Source organism: Sceloporus occidentalis, unplaced genomic scaffold (genome assembly GCF_023333645.1).
Source record: "Sceloporus occidentalis isolate IW3139 unplaced genomic scaffold, rSceOcc1.0.p SCAF_41, whole genome shotgun sequence".
NCBI classification, from domain to species: Eukaryota; Metazoa; Chordata; class Lepidosauria; order Squamata; family Phrynosomatidae; genus Sceloporus; species Sceloporus occidentalis.
Genome location: NW_028317021.1, coordinates 3,459,670 through 3,482,394, shown reverse-complemented (window position 1 = coordinate 3,482,394; position 22,725 = coordinate 3,459,670). Strand labels below are relative to the sequence as shown.

General features: G+C 43.4%; 1 protein-coding gene across 4 annotated transcripts in view; it reads right to left on the bottom strand.

Annotated features, from left to right (window-relative positions):
- The window catches only part of GNB1L (G protein subunit beta 1 like), a 77,356-nt gene extending 72,148 nt beyond the window's left edge, over window positions 1-5,208 (bottom strand). For all 4 annotated transcript variants that reach the window (XM_089489956.1, XM_089489955.1, XM_089489957.1 and 1 more), the window contains exons 1-2: window positions 5,066-5,208; window positions 3,925-4,013 (exon numbers count right to left, since the gene is read on the bottom strand). The gene's annotated coding sequence lies outside the window, so the exon portion shown is untranslated. The remainder of the gene's footprint in view (window positions 1-3,924; window positions 4,014-5,065) is intronic.
- Between the last annotated feature and the right edge of the window lie 17,517 nt (window positions 5,209-22,725).

Genomic DNA, 22,725 nt, shown 5'->3' with positions numbered 1-22,725 from the left:
TACAGCATGTGTGCCCACAGAGAGGGCTCTGAGTGCCACCTCTGCCACGCATGTCATAGGTTCGCCATCACTGCCTTATAACATGTTAAAATATGAATATACATGAACATGTGAATGAAGTACGCACACTAAATAAACAAAATATGTTTATTCCTATACTACATCTACATGTAGAAGTAAAGGGGGGGGGAGGGTAAAAGGTTTGAGTACCACTGCTATAATGAGTAACAGGAATGTATTGCTTTTTAAAAGTATATTTCCAAGCCTGGTTGCAATGCTGGAACATATGAAAGGCCCTTCTAGTCCATCATCCTCTTTAAGCACAATGGTAAACCATATGTCCACAGTACTACATGTATAGTACACAAGCCCAACAATCCACTCTACTCTTATGATTCTACACAGGTAGGGAGTGAAATCCATTTGTCACTACTACCCTTTTAAAGCCATCGAAGTCAGTGGCCATCAGCCTACCCTTATGGAAGCATTATTCACGTCTGCTAAGATGAAAGTCTCATTGAATTCAGTGGGGCTTAATCCCAGGTAATATATTATAGGTCTATAACCTTAAACTGCCAGAGATTTCAAAGCCATAGGGAAAAATAATGATTTTAAACCTGAAATACCAGAAATTTAAAAGTTGTTGCGGGGGGGGGGGGGGGGAGATTGTTTCCAATTTTCCCCATAAACAAACAAAATTTAGGATAAAAGTTCAAATGTACACAATACTTTCCCTCACTGCACACAAACTTACTTAACTCCTTTATCTATTTATAATGAATATATGGTTTTTAATATAAAATTGTAGTAAGTGACACGTTTATAAAGTTTTGACTGTATTTAAATATTTTAGATATATATCTGTATCATACACACACACACGGGAATAAAATAAAATAATATTTTATGTATCTAAAATTGAAAATTTTAGATATATATGATATTATTTTATTTTATTCCCGTTTCAGTGCAGTCAAATATTTAAGGACATCTTTCTGGGGGGGGGGGGGGGGAATGCATGAGAAGCACATAAAAAGCATATAAAAAAATCCTATGCACATATACTCAGATAATAGATTTACTCATATTTACTCAGAAGTAGGAACTACTTTGTTTAATATCACCTACTGACAGGGAAAGTACACACAGGTGTGAAGCTCCAAGAATATGAATTCCTGATAGTACAATATCATGCCTGTTGATTCAGAGATAAGAGCTGCTGAATTTATCCAGTGTTACTCACCGAGAAAGAAGGATGAACAAGAAATCTTAAATTTAACTGCTGACCGCATACCCATCATCATGATCATCATCATATTTATATCCTGCCTTTCTTCCAATATAGGGACCCAAGGTGGATAACAACAAATTAAAACAATACAAATTAAAAACAATACAAAAGCATTTAAAAATACTTAAAATACAACGCTTAAAAACAATTTAACAATGTATAAAGTTCAAAACGGTAAACGTTAAAAAATATTACAAATGATATACGAACGTTAAAATCTGAATCGATTTTTATGACATTTTACTGACATTGGGGACAAATAGGGAACAATAAGAACTGAAAATAGAAGCCACAATTTTTAAAGAGTACTATTTAGGGCTTTAATTAGATGGAAAACTGTCTTATACAGTCACAGATGTAAGGACTAACAGCATAACAGCATTCAACAACATTATTGAACACAATAGATTCTACAGTATATGGAACATTCTCTAAGCTGAACACATCAACCTTCCCCAACCTGCTGCTCTCCAGAAGTGTCAGACTCTAACCCCCATCACCCTGGTCACTGTGGCTAGTGGCAGTGATTAATGTTGTAGTCCAACACATTTACACTGAGGGCACCAGGTTGTGAAAAGCTGCTGTGGATTGTCTTACCTAAAATTCTTTACACGATAGCTACACACTCCTTTTGAGTAAGCAAAATCTTGTCTTTAATGTACCTTGCTCATTCCGAAATATAGGCCACTCATTCACAAGGCCTCCATAAACTGATGCCAACTTGACAGCACACAACAAACAACAAAGGAATAGGTTTAGGTAAACCCCTTCAAACTGCATCATCTATTCCAAAATGCTACTGCAGCCTTCCTAGTAATACAGACTATGCAACACTCTGGTCTTTTCACTCATTTTTGACCTGTTGACCCAAAACAATTTGAGGTCAGTGGATGTGAGCAGTCATCTTGGTATCATCTTGTCAAACGGCTCCAGAGGCAAATGAAATGTAATTTGTTCCGACAAGCAAACAAATTAGTTGCATATTAAGAAAAGTGTTGCACTCCAGTCCGCTCTTAACAAATTTCCCTCCAAATGGTAATTTCATCAATATGCGGTGCAGATTATATATATAGCAAGAGCCAAGCCAAACATAATCATTTAAAGCCATTGTTTTCACAGGGAGTGGTAAATGGCCATGCTTAATTCTTCCACTGAAATCAATGGGATTTAAAACAGCTTCTTTTACTTTGGATGCCTATGATATGCAGCTCCACCCTGGAGTTGGTAGATTGCATTCAGTTTTCATTTCTAAGAACTCGCACAAACAGACCAACGCAACGATGAACTGCAAAAGCCTTTAAAACTATTTACTTTTAGTAAAAGGCGAAAGATTTATACGATCTGAAGAGAAACCAGCATACTTTTAGAAAAGATTAGTCCAAAGAAAGAAAACATTGGAAATCCGCCGGAAACTACAAAGAAGGAAGAGGTAATGTAACTGTGTCAATATTAGTGTTAGAATTTGTGATTGTAATGTGGTTGATGTTTTGTCTTTTTGAAAAAAATATTTAAAATATGAATGAAAAGATTTTAAAAAAATAAAACTACAGTCAGCCCTCTGTTTTTGCGGGGATCTGTTCTCCCCCCCCCCCCCCGGCAAAACCGGAAACTTGCAGATATTCAAGTCCCATAGGCTTGAATGGGGTCGCGTGCCTGCGAGCGGGTGCAGGTGCACGCCTTGAGCAACTTCCATTTAAACCCCCTCTGTTTGCTCCTCATGAGTAAGTGAGGGTCGCAGATCTGAAGTCCACGCAATCGGAGGGGCAACTGTGGGCCCGTACAGACAGGCCAAAATAAAGCTGCTTCGGGTCACATTGGAGGTATGCTGTTTAAATGATGCATGCATCCTAAGAGGCCAGAAGCCGCATCAAAGCCATGCTCCAGTCTTAAGGACCAGAGCGCAGCTTTGGTGCCACTTATGGCTTCTTAAGATGCGCGTGTCACTTAAAAAGCATACCTCCAAAGTGACCCGAAGCAGCTTTATTTTGGCATGTCTGTACGGGCCCTGTATTTGCTTTTAGATCAGTCTCAAAATAAAATACACAAAGTTGATTAGAACTCCCTTTCCATCAGCCAGTTCAATCTACTCCAAACTGCACAAGTTGTAGGTCATCTGTTCGCTATTCAATTGCTTACTGAGATTAAATATCAGTGGTGGAAGTTGATGTGATCGCTGCAATTATAAAAATCACAAACTACCAGATGCCAGGAAAAGACATTGCCCTCTGGCACTCCAATGATAGCAGTTCAAATCTTCTCCACACAGTAAGATCACGGTGTTTTGAAGAAATCATATAACTTAGTGCTTAGTGGCAAACTGTAACACACAATTGATTGACTCTGGGTCAAAACACACTGCAGAAATCATCCACTTTGAGACCGCTTGAACTGCCCTGGCTCAGTGCTAGGGAATTCTGGGAACTGTAGTTTGTTGGGGCACCAGAGTTCTCTGGCAGAGAAGGGCTAAATGTCTCACAATACTGCTCACAGAATTCCCTAACACTGAGCCAAGGCCATTAAAGTGGTCTCAAACTGGATGCTTTTCTGCAGTGTGTTTGGCCCTCAAACAATAACCCTTATTGAGAAGTATTTTGTTTAAATCCTGCAAATTGCTTTTAAACCCAAATACTTACAAAAGATGTAGGCAGCAGACGCTACCCCAGAAGAGGCCTTTTCCTTTCTCTCCCTCTCATAGGAAAACACAAGGAAAGACATGCACCGTCTAAAAACAAAGGGAATTAACTATTAGCTATCGATCCATTTAGGACCATTCCTAGTTCTGACAGGTTTGAATTGCTTATTTTTCTGGCTGTGTACCTGTGCTTCTTTAGACCTTCAAATAACAGTCAGAAATTCAGCAACCACTCACTGTCAACAAACAAAATGTCACCTGTGAAGTCGAAGGCTTTCATAGCCCGCATCCATACTTTTTTGTGGGGTTTTGGGGCTCTGTGGCCATGTTCTAGAAGAGCTTCTTCCTGATGTTCTGCCAGCATCCGTGGCTGGCATCTTCAGAGAATACTGGCATGGAAGAGAGTGGGGTATATATACTGTGTGATCCTTTTGCTGAAGATGCCAACCACAGATTCTCTGAAGATTAAAATTGTTAAATTTTTTAAAGATTGATATTTCTATATTTTAATCTTCTTAGACTGTTTTTAATTGTAGTGTTTTACACGTGTTGTTCCCCGCCTTGAGTCCTGATGTTGGGAGAAAGGCGAGATATAAGAAAATAAAATAACAATAACAACATCGGGTTCAAAAGTGTATGTGTTAAAGCATTTTCAGGGCTTTGGGACTACAGCTCCCAGAATGCCTCACTATTGGCCCATATGGTTGAGGCTTCTGGGAGCTGAAGTCCACAAGTCCCTTAAAGGGCATCCTTTGGGGACCATAGACTCAGTGGTCCCCAGACTGTGCTCTTTAAGGGATTTTGGACTCCAGCTCCCAGAATTCCACCCTATTGGTCAACAGGGCTGAGACTTCTGGGAGTTGAAGTCCACAATTCCCTTAAAGGGGACCAGTGTGTTAAAGGGAGGGGGGAACTAGAGGAAAGCTATAAGCAAATCAGGTAAAGCCCCCCTCCACCCCTGTTGGCTCCTCCTCCAGCCTTCAGGCGTTGATGGACTACAACTCCCATCAGGCTTCACCAGCCCTGCCAACAGTTGCAGTTCACAACCAAGGGCTGGGCCCTCAGTTCTGTTCCTCCCAACCGGAAACCCTCTTTCCCCATGACTAGCCTTCCAGGAAAGGCTGGCCCTGTTGAAGGTCTACCTGCTCGGCAGCTGGGAAAGACAAGGGAGCCACTAGGTTTAGGGACAGGAAGGGAAAAGGCGCCTCGGACTTGCCTCCCTTCCCGCCTCAGCAGAAGGGTTCGAGCGAGCGGGGATCGACAGGCCATGCCTGCGCCGCCGCCGCTTTCCTCCAGGCAACGGCCAGGTCAGCGCGAGGAGCGCCGAGCAAAGCGGCGGCTGGGGTCACGTGAGAAAGGCGCCCCACCTCCTCCTCCTCCTCCAGGCCGAGAGCCGCGCGTGCGCAGTAGCGTTAGGCGCGCTTTCTGAGGAGACGCTCCACGTCGAAGGAAGCCAATTGAAGGAATGGCTCTGAAGGGCGGGCTTAGGAAAGCCTCCAGCTCTGCAGTGCTAAAGAATGGGGTTTGGCCCCGCTTTAACGCCCAAGGTGCTCTGCTATGGCATCCTGGGAGTGGGAGTTTGGGGTGAGAGAGAGAACAAGGAATGGAAAGGGATGGAGCCATGTTGGATTGCCAAAGAGGAGCCCTTGTTGAGATGCCAATAGACTTGAATTGGTGCATGGCCAGAGGAAGAGGGGCCAGCCATGCCACCTTCCCTAAGGACAGAAACAACAAAATACAGGCATCTGACTAACAGCTCTAATTCTCCTCCTGTTTGGTTTGTAACATCTTGCCAGAAGAAGAAGCCCATAGAGCTTCAAAATCTTGCAACAAGTATTTACTGTGCATTTCGGTTGGCTAGGAAAGTTATCACGGGTGGATTTTTGTCTGAGTTCACGTATATGTATATGTATGGATGCATAACTACGTATGATGGGCGTTACGTGGCGTTGTATCTGTACTGTTATGGTTTTTTTGTGTGTGCCTTTATACATGTTAGTCAGTGTACGACTTATTTAATGTTTCTTTTAAAGAAAGAAGTAAACTTCACTATCAAGCGATCCCTTCCCATTCGCTGGGCTTCAGGGTGAAGGATCTCCATGTGGAAAACCACAAATAAAAAAGCACTCTTTTTACCTAAAGGAACACCTCTCTAGGCAGTACCAGGTCCTCCAGTGCAACTCTATGGTCAACATCTGCCAGAAGGTGATCATGCTGGAGGACCCACAAATGAATGAATGAATGAGTCTTTATTTATATACCGCCGTTCCTTCGATCACGGCGGTTTACAGAATAATAAAATACAAGTTACATTGGCAAAAGTCCCCCATATTAAACAGTACAATACATCAATTAAAATGCATCATTCAATCATTAAAACCATATAATCATTAAAACCATAAAATGCCTAGGAACGCTAGGCTCTCCAGCAGGGGTATTACTTGCAGGCTTGCACCCCTGCCTTCTGGCCATGTGGCTACTGGGAAAGTCATTTAACATCCATTTGCCACAAAAAAATATACTTCCTTTGCAATCCAGTACGTCTCTGTCCTTTGTGAGGCCACAGGCCTCTTTGTTAGGATACTGAATTGCTCCAGAATCCTTCACTTCATGCCTTTGTATGCTTTTGCTTTTCCAGGTCTCAGGATTCCATAAAGTGGAGTCATGGCAGTTCACATTCTCTGTCCAGGGTGACCAGATGTCATAACCACAAAGGAGGTCAAGATGCTGCAGAAGGTAGGACGTTACAAAATAGAAGCTCAAAACACATATAAATGTAAATCCATGCTTCTTAGTCATGCCCAAAATGGAGGGCATTTTGGAACTTCTCCTGGAGAGAAGCTGGAAATATAGGACATGTGCTGGAAAAGGAGGGCGTCCGGTTACCCTGGTTGTGTCAAACTGCATTAATTCTGCAGTGGAGATTAGGCCCAAGTCTCAGTGTATGTTTGGAATGGGAGCAACCTCTTCCTCAAACCCTGAAGAGCTTTTGCAAAACAGTAAATGGTTGGATGGTGTGACTTGGTAGAAGGCCACTTCTTTTCATTTTAAGACTGCAACTCTGTGCCTACATACCTCTGCATAAACTCCATTCAGCTCACTGTTGAGTAGGTATCTTCCAGAACAGTGATGTTAAAGAGCAGGTTTGTTTGTTTGTTTGTTTGTTTGTTTGTCATGCTACCTTTCTCCCAGAGTGAGACCCAAGGCAGCTCCCAAAATGGTGCCCCTGGCTGTAGAATTATAGAGCTGGAAGGTACTCAATGGCCTCTGGTTCATGCAGGAATCAACTGTGAAACCACCACGGGGAAGTAGCCATCTAACTTTGGTTTAAAAACCTCAATCGAAGGAGAATCCACCACCTTCTGTAGTAGTCTGCTCTACTGCTAAACAACTCTTGCCGTCAGAAACTTTTTCCTATTATTTAGGTGGAACCACCTTTCTTGTAGTTTGAATCCATTGCCTTGTGTTCTAGTCTCTGGACCGGCAGAAGGTAAGCTTGCTTCATCTTCTACATGGCATCCCTTCAGCTATTTAAAGGTAGCTGTCATATCACCTCTGAACCTTCACTTTCCCCAGGTAAGCATACTCACCAACCATTCCTCACAGAGCTTGGTTTCCAGAACTTTTCCCATCTTGGTGACTCTCCTCTGGACATGTTCCAGCTTGTGAAGGGCCTTCTTCAACTGTGGTGCCCAGAACTGGACACTGTATTTCAGGTGCAGTCTGGAATAGCAGACTGGGCTGGCAGTCTAATGTTTCTTCAAGGTGGGAATGGAAGCTCATCATCCACAATATCTGAAGATGATCTTGGGAGACACAAAGCATGCCATGTGATGCACAGCTTGGTCATCTCTAGTACCTGGCTGCCACTGTGCAGCATCTCCCACCTGAGGCAACTGACTCATTTTACCTAATGGTAGGGCCAGCCCTGTTATTCCACCTTCCTGACTACTGTCTGGTAGGCTTCATAGAATTTGCTGTTTGTTACCTGCCCTCAAGTTGGGCTTGACTCATGTTGACTGTGGATGAGACATCTCCAAGCCTCCTGTCTTCAACCGCTCTGCTTAAGTCCTGGAAATTCAAGGCCCTAACATCTCTGATTGAGTCCATCCATATTGTGTGTGGTCTTCCTCTCTGCTTCCCTCTAACTTTCCTAGCATTATAGCATTTTCTAATGAGTCCTGTCTTCTCATGATGTGGCCAAGTACAACAGTCTCCATTTCATCATCTTGGCTTCCAGGGAGAGTCCTGTTCAAGAACCCACTTGTTTGTCTTTTTGGCTGTCCATGGTATCCTCAGCACTCACTCCAGCACTACATAAGACCAAAAAAGCAGAATGGGGGAAGAACCCTAAAATAGTCAAAAGATCATTTCCATCTTTGTTTTTCCCCAGGTTTTGGGGTCTGGGGTATGTTTTTTTTTTGGGGGGGGGGCTCTGACCTTCAAAATCACTATCACTGCTTGAATCATCCAGGGGCAGGAAAAAATTCACACACATGTGCATGCACACTCCCAAACATAATTTTCACAATGGAGGCATCCAGGCAAGCTGTGTAGGCTGCATGTATGGGCTTGGGGCTGCATACAGCCCCACCGGTTGCACTTTCCTCACACTGGCTGGCAGCAGCTTTGCAAGCCTTCTCGGCACTACCTGAAACTGCCCGGGGGTATTTTTAAAAAATCATTTAGTCAGAATTTGGACCCAGGAGCCATTGGCAAACAAATCAGCTGCCCTTCCCTACTGATCTAGATAGTCAGCCTAATTCCGAGTACCTGTTGAGAGCACTGCTCACCAGCCAAACACCATGTGGGCGGCAATATCCTTTGTTGTGATGTTCTAACCAATATCAGTTTTTTACCTCCTGAAATGGCCTGTCAACAGAGTTCTAAGTGCGCCGTTCGGCATCTATAGCTAATTACTCACCTGACTGTGTTTCTCTTCGTAGGGCACAATGCCAGCAGCAGTTCAATCCTAGTCTTTAACACTATTCAGAATTGAGCTTAAAGGCTCCAGCTTTGCATTGTGGATGGTTGGAGCGTTCTTTTTAAAAATAAGAAATTAGCTGGGCTTTTTTTTTAGGAGCTTGTTTTTTTTTTGGTAAAGCTTGCAATGTCTAGACATGTTACTTCTTTCATCGTTTTTCTTACATACTTAACCTCCGTGGAGGGATATTACTTCTGTTTCTTTCTTCTTTCACTTCCTCCTCACCCACTGCAACCCCCCCTTGCCCACCCCCCCAAAGCGATCAGACACGGCCTAATAAACCGTCAGCGAGACCTTCAACCTATTGTCTGCAAAATAAACATTTCTTATTGTGGACAAGGCCAAACTCCTTTGGGAAAGCTTTAAGTCTGAAATCCAAAAGACACACTGTGTCCTTTTAATAATTTAATAGTGGAAGGCCCTTTATTTGCCCATTCCTGTGGTGTCATGGAGTTTTCAAAGATTTGGGTTTAGGTTTCGGGATTAGGTGAAACTAGAGTGCCTTAAACCTCTTTAGAGGCCTGGGATTAGGCCTACATCAGGCCTAATGCAGTCTTTTTCTGTACAAAGCTAAATTAAACAGCAAGCATATTTGTTGCACTCTTAGCTGCACAGGTGTTTGGCAGCATACCAGAAAGCATAAAGGGACCCCTGGAAGAAGCATGAAGGGGAGGGAAAGCCGTCGAAACATGAGCGTCCGCTAAGTACGGCCATATCATTTGCAAATGTGGGGGTCCCTTCTTCGCAGGCACTTCTGAGTGGTTTTAAGCATGGATATCATTTTTATGAGCACCTCTAGCATGAATGCAACTAAATTGAGGATCGGTGACACAAACGGATCAAGGGCCTGGTATCACATGTGGGCAAATGGCTGCCTCTTTTCCAGCAAATACCCCGTTGGCAAAAACAGCTGATAACACTGGGGGGCCATGGAGTGGCTAAAAAACAAGAGGGACCTGCAACAAAATGGTGCCGGATTGAACACTGCGTTTGTCGGCCCTGCTCTTTTCAGGGATACTCCATTCTGTTACCTTTCCTCTCATTTTGCATTCTGCTTTTCACCTCCCTCTACTACAGTGCTACTCAAAGTGGTGTCTCACCAATGGCTGCTGGCTGGCGAGCCATTGACAGTGAACTTCCAGGAAGGAAAATAAATGTTGCACAAATATGCTTTCAGTTCCTGGTCCATCTGGAAAATAATGGCTGCTTCACTAATAGCCACTGAATGAGTTTAGTTTTCATCTAGCTGAGCACTCCGACAGAGAAGGCTGACTCTCTCACAAAACTACAATTCCCCAAATTCCATAGCGCGGAGCCATGGCAGTTTAAGCGATGTCAAACTGGACTATTTTTGCAGTGTGGATGCAGCCTTACTTGATGTAATGCGGTCTTTCTCTTTTCATCCTGCCTTCCACTTTACATCATCATCATTGTTTCCAGTGAGTCACATCATCTCATGTATCCAAAGTATGAAAGCCTCAATTTAGGGTTTCTGCTGAGAGTTCATGCCCAATTTGCTGTAAGACCCGTTTATTTGTCGTTTTAGTAGTCCATGGTATCTTTCTGTCAGACTCTTTAAGTACCACATTTCAAATGAGTTGGTTTTTTTCCTGTTGACTGTCTTCGCTGTACAACTTTCATAACCATATGTAGAAATTGGAAATACTCTGGGATGGACGATCCTGACTTTGGTATTTAATGTCATATGTCCGCACTTGAGGATCTTTAATTCTTCGTTGCTGCCCTTCCAAGAGAATAACATAGCAGTGATTTTTATTTTCTGTTTTTTGGTCCATTGTGGGAAACATTTTTGCTCCCATTCGTTGCGGCTGCTAGATGAAAGAAATTAATATCTGAAAGAACGCTCCTAATGTGTGAACCAGGAAGGCTTAACAGAAGGATAGCAGAAGAAAATGATAAGTGGACTTGATTTATAGTAGCGGAGAGGCAAGTGTTTTGATCTTAAGAGTGAAACTTCTCCAAATGTAAACGTTTCCCCCCTGATGGCTTTAATGAATAAAGGGAAGCTACCCAGTCAAGGCCATCATCATGAAAGGATGAAACATTTCAGCGGCTAAGTAGGAGTTTTCTTTCATACATGACTGTTCTGCTTCTGAAAGGACACTCTGGACTCTGATGTAAACAGCTGAGCTTCAATCACACATCCATCACCAAATATACCCCTCTTCCAAAATGAGTCCAGCCACAACCCACAAGTCCAAACACCCGGTTTCCAGCTTACTAAGCTGGTGTTTACTTGCAAGGAATAAGCAACTAGGCTGCACATGTCCTCCTTCCTTTCTTGGTACTTACATTTTAGAACTGAAGTACTGTACAGTCCAAAATTGGGAAGTGTGGTTTAATCCTGTATACCAGGGATGGCAGTTACACAGCCCTCCAAATGGTGTTGAGCTACAATTGCCAGCACTCCTAGCCAGCATAGAAAATGGTGAGGAATGTGGTGAGCTGATGTCCAACAGCATCTGAAATGCCACATCATTTCTACCTCTGCTATACATATTAAAAATGGCAAGTTCTTTCTCTTAGTGGAGAGCTGCATAGAGCTATAAGCAAATAGACAAAGATAAGTATATAAATAACAGCATTCAGAGATTACTGAGCAAGTCAATAGTTTCCTGGACAGGAGATGTATTAGACAACCAGGTGGTAAGGAATGGAGTATCCTGGAAAATAGCATGATTTTTTTTGCAGAGCTTCAAATAGGAGTACTTCATCTTGTAGTATTGTGCTGCAAGCCTCAACTGTTTCTGCATCCACACTGCAGAATCATTCCAGTTTGACACCACTTTAACTGCCATGATTCCATGCTATGGAATTCTGGCAATTGTAGTTTGTTGTGGCACCAGAGCTCTCTGAAAGCTGAATGTCTTGCAAAACTGCAATTCCCAGAATCCCATAGCTTGGAGCCATGGCAGTTAAAGTGGTGTCAAACTGGATTATTTCTGCAGTTCAGAGGCAGCCTATGTCAATCCACTATCCATGATTTTCTACCACAGTTTACAGACACTTGAAGATCATGGTTAGTTAGCCACTGTTAAACTGTGGCTCCCTGTTTTGGATATAAAGATTCTGATTTAATTCAACCAAGTTGGATAAGCACTAAGGAATGGTGCTCCCTTGGTATCTGCTGGGGTTTGGTTCCAGGACCTCTTGTGGATACCAAGATCCATGAATGCTCAAGTCCCATTAAATACAGTGGTTTAGTAAAATGGTGTCCCTTATATAAAATGGCAAAATCAAGGTTTGCTGCTTGGAATGTAACTTCTAAAAAATATTTTCAAGCTGTGGATGCTTGAATTGGTGGATAAAGAATCCATGAATACAGAGGGCCAACTGTTCAGTTCATCTTTATTATGGTCATAGACCAGCACAGTCTCCTGTGTTCAAGGCTTCTCAGACATTTTGTGGTTAAAGAGAGAACACTACAAGATAAGAATTTTAAATTCAAGTGTCTTGGGTCTGGGTCCAGTTTGCTAGGCAGTATGTCTCAACTGTATTCTAGACTTCTCCACCCTGGCAGCCTCCAGATCCCTACATCACTTCTTAAGGCCACACTGGCAGAGGGTCATCAAAACAGTTTAATACATCTGGAACATGCTAGAGTGGAAACTCTATCCTGCTTTAGAATATTCTTGACTGAATGTACTAGAAATTGTTCAAAATCTGAAAACCAGTCTCTGCGTCTTTCATTCACCAGAAATCCCTGATTTTTATAGCCTTTCATTCTTTCTGTGTGTATAGTGAGCAACCAGGTTTCACACGCAGGAGATCTTATCATCCCAGATGGCTTACACTATAGCCAGCTGTGTGAAATGAAGTTTCACATCATTTGTACAGGGCAGGGTGTGTTGTCTTCTGTTGGGTCCACCCACACACAACAAAAGACAAGAAAATGTTACCAAATTGAATCTTTCACTTCTTGAGAATCTCCGTTTGCTTCCCTTCGTCTTTTGTTTCAAGAGTTAAGTGTTTCTGGTCCTTGTGAAGACAGGTTCTTTGTTTGGAACGGCAGGATTCACTGCCTTTTATGATGGTTCCTCAAAGAGACGGTTTTCAAAAGTTAGAAGGGGCATGATTTAGGCCAACATTCGAGCCAGTTGTGGTTTGTAGATGACATTCTGCTCTCAGCCATCTTTCCGCTCTCATACATTCGAGCACAAGAATAGAAAGTGTGAGGAAGCTGCAGGGAAGACTGAAGAAAAATGCAGTTCAGGCACATTTACTCAAAAGTAAACTTCACTACTTAAATGAAAAGGTGTTGAATTGCACTCTAAGAATCCCAATTCCTTTACAGATCACTATAGTCCCAGCAAACATATCCAGGGGTAGCCTTGTTGGCCATATAGCAAAGTGCAACATCCAAAATCCACAAAACACTGGCGGGTTACATACCGCCGAGAAGCGGCGCTCTCCCGCTACCGCCACTTGCAGCATCCAGGAGCTGCAGCTGCCACACTGCGTGTCTCCCGGACGCTCCGAGGAAGAAGCGCGGAAATCGCACTCCTTCCGGGGCCGGAGAAAAGGCGCACTATGCGCCGTGGTGCGACCTCAATACGTCACAACTGCTGTGCCTTGTGTGGAGGTGGCGCGGTCGTGACGTAATCATGGCGGCGGCCATGTGGAACCGCCGCTGCCATTTTGTGCGCGCAGAGCGCGTACTAGGGTTAGGAGGTGCGGAAGCACCACCCCTTCCTAACCCTAGTACGCGCTCATCGTGTACTTTCTGGCGGTCTGTAACCCGCCAGTGATACCTTTTAATGGGCCAACCAAAATCCACTGGCTTCTTAGTCAAACTACAAACTAGAGGAAAATATCAGAGACTTGGAGAAACTATTAAGGAAAGTTAAAAGAAGAAAGTGCAAAGACAGGCTTATTGCTGAACATACAGAAAACAAAAATAATGACCATGGGGGATCTACATAAATCCAACCGAGACTGAGGAAATACAACATGGTTAGAGTTCTCGTACCTTCGATCAAACATTGATTAGAACAGAGACTGGAGTCAAGAAATCAGAAGAAGGCTAGGAATGAGAAGGGCTGCTATGAAAGAACTAGGTAAGATTCTAAAGTGTAAACTGAGCACTAGACAGACTAGTCCAAGCCATTGTGTTCCCCATCACCATCAAAAGTTCAACACTAGTTGAACATGAGTCAACAGTGTGATGCGACATTTAAAAAGGCTAATGCAGTTTTACGTTGCATCAATAAAAGTATAGTGTCTAGATCAAGGGAAGTAATAGTGCCACTCTATTCTGCTCTGGTCAGGCCCCACCTGGAATATTGTGTCCAGTTTTGGGCACCATAATTTAAAAAGGATGTTGAGAAACTGGAGCGTGTCCAAAGGAGGGCGACTAAAATGGTGAAGGGTCTGGAAACCAGTCCTAAGTGCAGTACCTTACATTTCTCCGTCTTGAAATTCATTTTGTTAGCTTTGGCCCAGTTGTTTATGTCCGCTATTTTCTTCTCCCTTCCTGGACCATGCCCTTCGACTGGGAGAAGAGATGAGATGACAACCTGTGCATCCACCTCTTTCAACTTCCTACTCAAAGCCTCATAATCCCTTATGATATTCTGAAGGCTGTGCCTTGCAGTATCATTGGTTCCCACATGAACCAAAAGAAAGGGATAATGGTCAGTGGGCTTGACAAGTCTTGTCAGCCTCTCTGTCACATCACGGATCTTTGCCCCAGGGAGACAACACACCTCCCAAGACATCTTGTCAGGCCTGCAAACCACTGGTTCAGTGCCTCACGACCACCACACGCCTCCTCCGAAGCTTAGCAGCGACTGTTCCCTTTGGTGGTACTCCCAGGGTCCCCTGCTCTGTCCCTGAAGTCTATCCCTGCTGCTCTTCCTCATCATCTCTGATAACAGACAGAGATTCAAATTGATTCTGTAGCTGCAATCTCCCAGAACGTTCCCTGGTTTTCCTAGTTCTGTGTGTGACTTTCCTCCAACCATCTACTTCTGTAGTATGTGAAGTGACCTCCTCCTCCCCAGCAACCTCCTCTGTGTGTTTCCCGTTCAGGACCATCTGGTCCGTTCTGGTCAGGAAAACTTCTTGCTGCCTATGATGCTGAAGTGTAGCTACCTGTCCCTCCAGCTGCTGTACTTTCACTTCTAAAAGGGCCACCAACTTGCACTTAGAGCAGGTGAAGTTCCCCACATCTCTAGGCAAGAGATCTTCAGCTAACTGGTGTTCTCTAGTAATAACAATAACAATCTGAAATGTAGGGCAAAGGTTTCGTGTGACTCGTTTTTACTTGGCCCTTGCTTGATAATTTTCCATTGTGACTTAATGCTACTGCTTCATGCTTGGCTAATATATTTCCAATGTCCTCTTATGATTGGCTAGATGTGTTGCTAGATAGGTTTCCAAACTGGGATAAATGGTAGGGTATATGTATGGACTGGGGCCAGACAGTTGAGAAAGACATCTGGATCATCACTGTGTTGCTAAATAAACTTCTGTTTTCATTGCACTGATCCTTCCATTCTTGAACCCAAGTAGGAAAGGGGACAAGTTTCTTCTTGGTCCCACTACCCCAAATATAAAAGTGAAGGAGGCCCAAAATGTATTTCAATCTGGCTATGGGACAGAGACAGCTTTGGTCGCCAGTGGATGACCTATTCAGGAAGCTGGACAGAGGGAATGTGTCCCTGTTGGTCCTGCTGGACCTCTTGAGGGCTTTCAGTACCATCAACCATGTTATCCTTCTGTGCTGCCTCTCTGAGATGGAACACTTGTTATGCAGTGGTTCCGGTCTCTCTTGGAGGGGTGAACTCAGAAGGTGGTGTTGGGAACTCCTGTTTGACTCCCTATCCATTGGCCTGTGGTGCCACCACCAACTAGAGTTCCCAGAATTCCATAGCATGGAGCCATGGCAGTTAAAATGGTGCCAAACCGGATTATTTCTGCAGTGCGGAGGCAGCCAGAGGCTAAAGAAAGGAAACTGAACATGACTAGGCTGAAGTAGATATGGACAGAGATGGATGGTAGTTGAGGAACCAGTCTTTTATTCATTTCTGAATGTACAGCTTGAATCTTCCTTATCCGAAATCTGAAATACTCCAAAATCTAAAACTTTTTTTATGGGTGGCTGAGATAGTGACACTTTCACTTTCTGAGGACTCAGTGTGCAGCAACTTCGTTTCCTGCACAAAATTATTATAAACCTTGTGTCTAAATGTAAAGTCGAAGGCTTTCATGGCCGGCATCCATAGCTTTTGTGGGTTTTTTCGGGCTATGTGGCCATGTTCTAGAAGTGTTTCTTTGTGACGTTTCACCAGCATCTGTGGCTGGCATCTTCAGGGAAATGAAGAAGATGCCAGCCACAGATGCTGGCGAAACGTCAGAAAGAAACTCTGCTAGAACATGGCCACATAGCCCAAAAAACTCACAAAAAACTATTGTGTCTAAAATTACCTTCAGGCTATGGGTATAAGACGTATATAGAACATAAATGAATTTCATGTTTAGACTTGGGCCCCATCTCCGATATGTCTCATTGTGTACGTACATGCAAATATAGGTATTCCAAAATCCAAAACACTTTTGGTCCCAAGCATTTTAGATAAGGGAAACGCAACCTATACATAGAAATAGACACATATCTTGCAAAGCTTGGTAACTTTATCTTTTGGGCCACCAAAAAAAAAGAAAAAAGGATTCAGTTATTTATTATTTATTGTACATTAAATTTCTATTGGTAATTCATTGTTTTAAAAAGAAAAGAAGAGAAAAACACATACACACAACAACCAACAAATAAAATACCACAGAAGACTAAATATACACATATATAGAGAAAAAAGTAGAATGGAAGAACAACAACAAATCTTGAATATAATAAATTAAATAAATAAATAAAAATAAAGGGGGTGGGGTAGACTATTACTTTTTTACTGCAATACCCAGTATCTCCCAGAATGCTGATGAGTTATCTGGGAGTTGGAGTCCCAAGCATAACTAAAGATCCAATATACCGCATCCCCTTTGTTTGTTTAGCATAGAGAAGAGAAAATTAAAAGGTGATATAATAGCCCTGTTTAAATATTTGAAAGGATGTCATGTTGAGGATGGAGCAAGCTTGTTTTCTGCAGCTCCAGAGAACAGGACCCAGAAGAATGGATGCAAGCTACAGGACAAGAGATTCCACCTAAGTATTCAATAGTGGAATATATTGTCTCGGACGGTGGTGGAGTCTCCTTCTTTGGAGGTCTTTAAACAGAGGCTGGATGGCCAAGTGTTGGGGATGCTTTGATTGTGAGTTCCTGCATGGCAGAATAGGGTTGAACTGGATGGTCCTTGGGGTCTTTTCCAGTTATATGGTTCTATTACTCTAGATGGGCCTTCCAACTCTAGATAGCCTTTCCAACAGTCCCTTACAACTCTATGATCCTATTTGAATCTATACATACCAAGTAACACCTGTAGATGTTACACCAATCACAGTTTGCTTTTTTCATGATGTGGAAGTCGCTGGACCTGGGCCTCCCTGGTCTTAGTTCAAAACCCGAAGCATTTTGTCACCCAGATTCTCGCCTGAGTTTGCTGGAATCCAGGCAGCTCTTCCGTGTCATATCCATGTCTACAACCACAAGAGCTAGGAAGGTGGTTTCTAAAGGGGAATAAAAAGAAAGTTGGCGTTTCTCAAGATGACTAACTTGGCACCAGTTGTCAGAGTTTGCCCGAGTGTGGTAAACCCACGGATGTGCAGGTTACACAAATTCTAGATAATTGCAGCCTGTTAAAATGTCTGCCAATGTGTGATATAATCACATTATTACTTCTTTGGCCATTCGCCAATAAACACTGCTATTAAATATAGCCAAGATCAGCACAAATGAAAGCAGTATGTTAGTAGTCTCTCAAGATAATATAAACCTACACACACACACACACACACACACACACACACACACACGGGGGGGGGGAGGTTGGTGTGTGTGTGATAGATAGATAGATAGATAGATAGATAGATGATAGATAGATAGATAGATGATAGATAGATATAAATGTCCACATATATATGGGGGGAAGGTGCTTAAACCAAGTTTAACCACCCAATTAAATAAACCTTTGTCTTGGATAAAAGTACATTTTGGAATTCCATTTTTTGGTTCCATAGATATCGTTGATCACTTTCCTTGCTGCTGATGTCTGGCAATAGAGAAAGAGGTGTGTGTGTAAAAATGCACTGTTGATTTTTGGCCTCAATCTAGCAGAAAGAACAAATGCTCTTAATGACAGATGGTGTGATTATTTTTAAAGCAAGTTCTCTTTGCCACCAGGCAGTACAATCTCATTGCTGCAATTATTGTATTAGTCAAGTTGTTGAGAACGTCTATAAAACCGAAGGCTGTTTCTCTCTCTCTCTCTCTCTCTCTTTCTCTCTCTCTCTCTCTCTCTAAAGCAACATTCTTTATGATTTGGCAAGTTTTATGATGTAACAATTAAAAACATGCTTCGGGTCTTGAAATGAGCACGGGATTGCCAAAATCAGACACCCCCCTCTTCCCTGGAGGGTCTTAGAAATGCAAGAAAAGAAAATCAAAGTGTTTACTTTCCGGAGAAGACGTTCATCTGCATTTTGCTTCATTTTTAGGCAAGTGAACGGTCGGATTCGAAAGGAAGAGGAGCCGCTCAGCAATGAGGCCAATCCCATAGGGAGGGTTTATCCTTTGTTGGAACTTTACAAGCAAAGGCTAGACATTATCCATTTTTTGGAAATACAGTCAGCCCCCCCACATTTGCGGCTTTGACTTTTACGAATTAGAGTAATAGGTTCTCTCTAGGAATCTCTAGGTCCTCCAGTGTGACTGTGCCAAAGGTTGACCATAGAGTTGCGATGGAGAACCTAGAGATTCCTAGAGAAAACACTTCTCTAGGCATGTGTAGGTTCTCTAGTGTGGTTCTATGGTCACCCTCCAGTAGATGTTGACCATAGAGTTGCATTGGAGGGCCTAGAGATTCCTAGAGAAAACACTTCTCTAATCATTTGTAGGTCCTTTAGCGTGGTTTTATGGTCACCCTTGAGTGGATGTTGGCCATAGAGTTGTGATAGAGGACCTAGAGATTCCTAAAGAAAACACTTCTCTAGGTATTTGTAGGTCCTCTAGTGTGGTTCTATGGTCACGCCTTAGCTGTCGTGGCACAAAAAAGTAGCTCATTTTCGCCTCACAGAAAAGGTGCCTTAACTGCTGGGGCGCTCCTTTGGCGCAGCGCGTTTAAACACTGCGCCAACCGAGTGCTGTGACGCCTCCTGCTGTGCAGTTGGGCACATGGTGTGATGTCAGCGTGGGGGCCGGCTGTGTGCATATGCCATGCTCCCATGCTGGCATATAACACTAGTCTGTTTATCACCTCACTCTCAAAGGTGTTACAAGTTTCTCTTGCATACTATTTATTTAGTTTGTCAGGTGCATTTCTACCCCACCTTTTCATGAGTGAACTCAAGGCAGCATCTTTTGTTTCTCCCCACAAAAACCCTCTAAGGTATGACAGATTAAGAATGGCCAACTTGAAATCCCCCAATGTGTTTGTGGAGACTTGATTCAGATCTTCCAGGTCTCAGTCTGATACACTCACCACCATTCTCACATAGAATTCAGGGCCACCCAAGGAAACTGCTCAACGTAAATACTTAAATAATGCCTGGGTTCCACCCTACAGACATACACGCTGCAGCATACAACATGCTACCCTCTTCCACCCATTACGTACTTTATTTATACCCTTCTTTTTCCCAAAAGTTGGGACTCACAACCCGACAGTTTCTAATTCTGCTTCCTCGAAGCTCAAGTCTAGTCTTGAAAAGGTCTGGCGGAATAAAAAGTTAGGAGGCATATTTATTATTCTAAGATTCTTTGCGATATATCGCTCATGAACCAAAGCAAAGCAACTCTGGGCAACGCCAAAGCTTCCCTCCACCCCCATTATGGTTCGCCACTTTTTCCATATGGGAAAAAGAATACCGTCGTGGAGCTTGAGAAAGCAGTTTACTTTGAGTGACCCCCTTGCCTTCTGAACAATGAAGTGTCAGGGCCATGGAGAGGTTTGAACTTGTACACAGTCAAACAGCTGATGCAGGAAGAAGAGGATCTCCTGGCTGAGAAGCCACTGGAAACAAAACCTGGATATTGACATGGAATCAATGAGATGGTGTTTTCCGCCAGCCCTCACATTGTTCACAGCCACACCTGGGAAAAAGCTAATCTTTAAAAAAAAATTCCCCCCTTCAGTGAAGAGAAGAGATCTGTTTTTTTCTTCCCATCCCACCCTTACATCTTGCTGTAGACCAGAAACGGGCAAATTCATGAGACCCTGCCCATGACCAGCCCATGATATTCTGCTGTCTGAGACAAATGTAGTCCCTTCTAAAAGTTAGCCTTGGAGCCCTGGGATTGAACTCACAACCTTGTGGCTTCAGGACTGGCATTTAAGCACTGCACCACCAGGGTTTCTTTTAGGATAGGGTTGGGGTCAGTACTACTGCTGCCCCACAGTGTTTGTTTGCTCCTGGAAGCAATTGCTTCCCTATACCTAAGACTCTGGAGAGCAGGGTTCAAGTCCCTGCTCAGCCGTGGAAACCCACTAGGTGATCTTGGGCAAAGTCACATTCCTTCAACCTCAGAGGATGGCAATGCAAAACCCACTCTGAAGAAACTTGCCAAGAAAACCCCATGATAGGATACCCTAGGGTTGTCATAAGTCAGAACTAACTTAAAGGCACATAACAACAACAACAACCCTAATGGTAGACAATGAGTGTGGTGTAGTGGTTGGAGCGTTGGATTCTGTAGATCAGGGTTTGATTCCCTGCTCGGCCGTGGAAACCCACCAGGCAATCGAGCGAATCACACCTACTTTCATTGCATGGAATTTTTCCAGCTAGACAAAAGATTCACTTTTACGACTGACTCCCGCAGGAAAAGAATCAAAGTGTGACAGTATCGTGTGGTTAAGACATGGAGAAAGGTGCTACTCTCTGGCTCCATTTCCGCTTTCTTTTCTCATGCGATAAAGCAGTCTGACCTACCTTGCAGGGAGGTTGAACTAAGGAAAATGTGGCATGGGAGAAGGGCCATTCATGATGTACTGAGCTCACCTATAAATACAACTGATGAATGAATAAATAAATAAGTCACTCCTACTACTGAGATGTCTCTTGAAATACAAACAATAGCTTGGAGGGCATTTTCCCCTCTTTCAGGATTGTGACAGGGAAAGAAATAATTAAATTGGCTTTTCCTTTATTCACTGTGGTGTTTTTTGCATTCTCTTTATTAATCCCATCCACACCATTCATTTGGCTCAATCTTTCTAGTATTCTATTTATTCTCTCAGGCAGCACTTTTTAAAAGAAATCAACCATTTTGGACCTAGAATAGAACCCAATGGCTTGTTAGCTCCACAACCCAGTCAAACTTTTCTATAAAGGCTGAAATTTTACACGATTACAACCATCCTCCCACCCAAACGAGTCAAACTGATTTGTGGGTATTTCGCTGCGATTTAAATGTTTTATTGGAAGCCTTAAATATCTACATCGGTCACCAAACCAAATAAAACAAACATATTGAATCTGGTCTATTGCAAGGATTTTTTTTTTATAAAAGCAAATAACTGCCAGGTCTGTTTTGGATTTATACATTTATTTGCATTTCTCATCTAAGCCCATATTAAGGGCTGAATTGTGGTTTCCACATCTGTAAGACCGATGCCCGGGTTAGGCTGTTTCCCAAGATGAATCTGGGCACCATCCAAAAGGCTAAATGGAAAACACTCAATTCGGTGGGGGCACGCTCAGAGCCTGTGTAGACTTCACTGGTGATCAAGGAAAGGGCATGGCTGGGTTAACAAGGGGGACGAAATCGACCAAAAGGCAGAGTTTGGAAATGTTCCTCTTTTTTAGACTGCAGCTCCCAGAATCCCCTAGCCAAAGGGTGAATTCTGGGAGTTGCACTTAAAAAAATTGCCAAACAAATTCCCTTCTTCCAGCTCATGTGCAGGAGTTTTTGTGGTGGCATGCCTTCAAGTCTTTTCCGACTTATGGCAACACTAAGACAAACCAATCATGGGGGTTTCTTGGCAAAGATTGGGTCCAAGGAGATTTGCCATGGCCTTCCCCTGAGGCTGAGAGAGCATGACAGTGGGTGGGTTTCATGGCCAAGCTGGGAATCAAACCCTGGTCTACAGAGTCATAGTCCAACACTCAAAGCACTATGGCATACTGGCTCTTACCAATGCAGCAACTCATAGCTGTCTTCCCTGTCCCACCCCAGTTGCCCCTCTCTGTGCACTGTGGCTGCCGGCAGGCATGAAGTGCAGTTGCCATCCAGCACCCACTTCCCCCCACCCCATACCCAACTGGAAATGGTTCCCCTTGTGCTTCTTCACTGCCTTGGGCTCTCTTAGCTGTCAGGTGGGGCAGTGGGGAGCTGCTGATGCCAGCTGGCCGGGAAAGGAAGGTGATGGTGGCAGAAAAGGGATGAGTCCATAGTGCTGTCGCTAGCACTTCCCTTTCCCAGCCACCCAACATCCCTGCCAAATCTGGAAGAGGTTTCCAGGTGGCAAATTTCTATAGCAATAGCAAGTATATTTCTATACCGCTTATCAGTGCACTTAAGCACTCCCTAAGCAGTTTATGATGTAATTGTCCCAACAAGCCAGGTACTCATTTTAGTGACCTATGGAAGGATGCCAGGCTGAGTCAACCCTGGAGCCCTTAGCTGGTATCGAAGTCACAACCTTGCAACTGTGAGTGAGTGGCTGCAGTACCGGCATTTAACC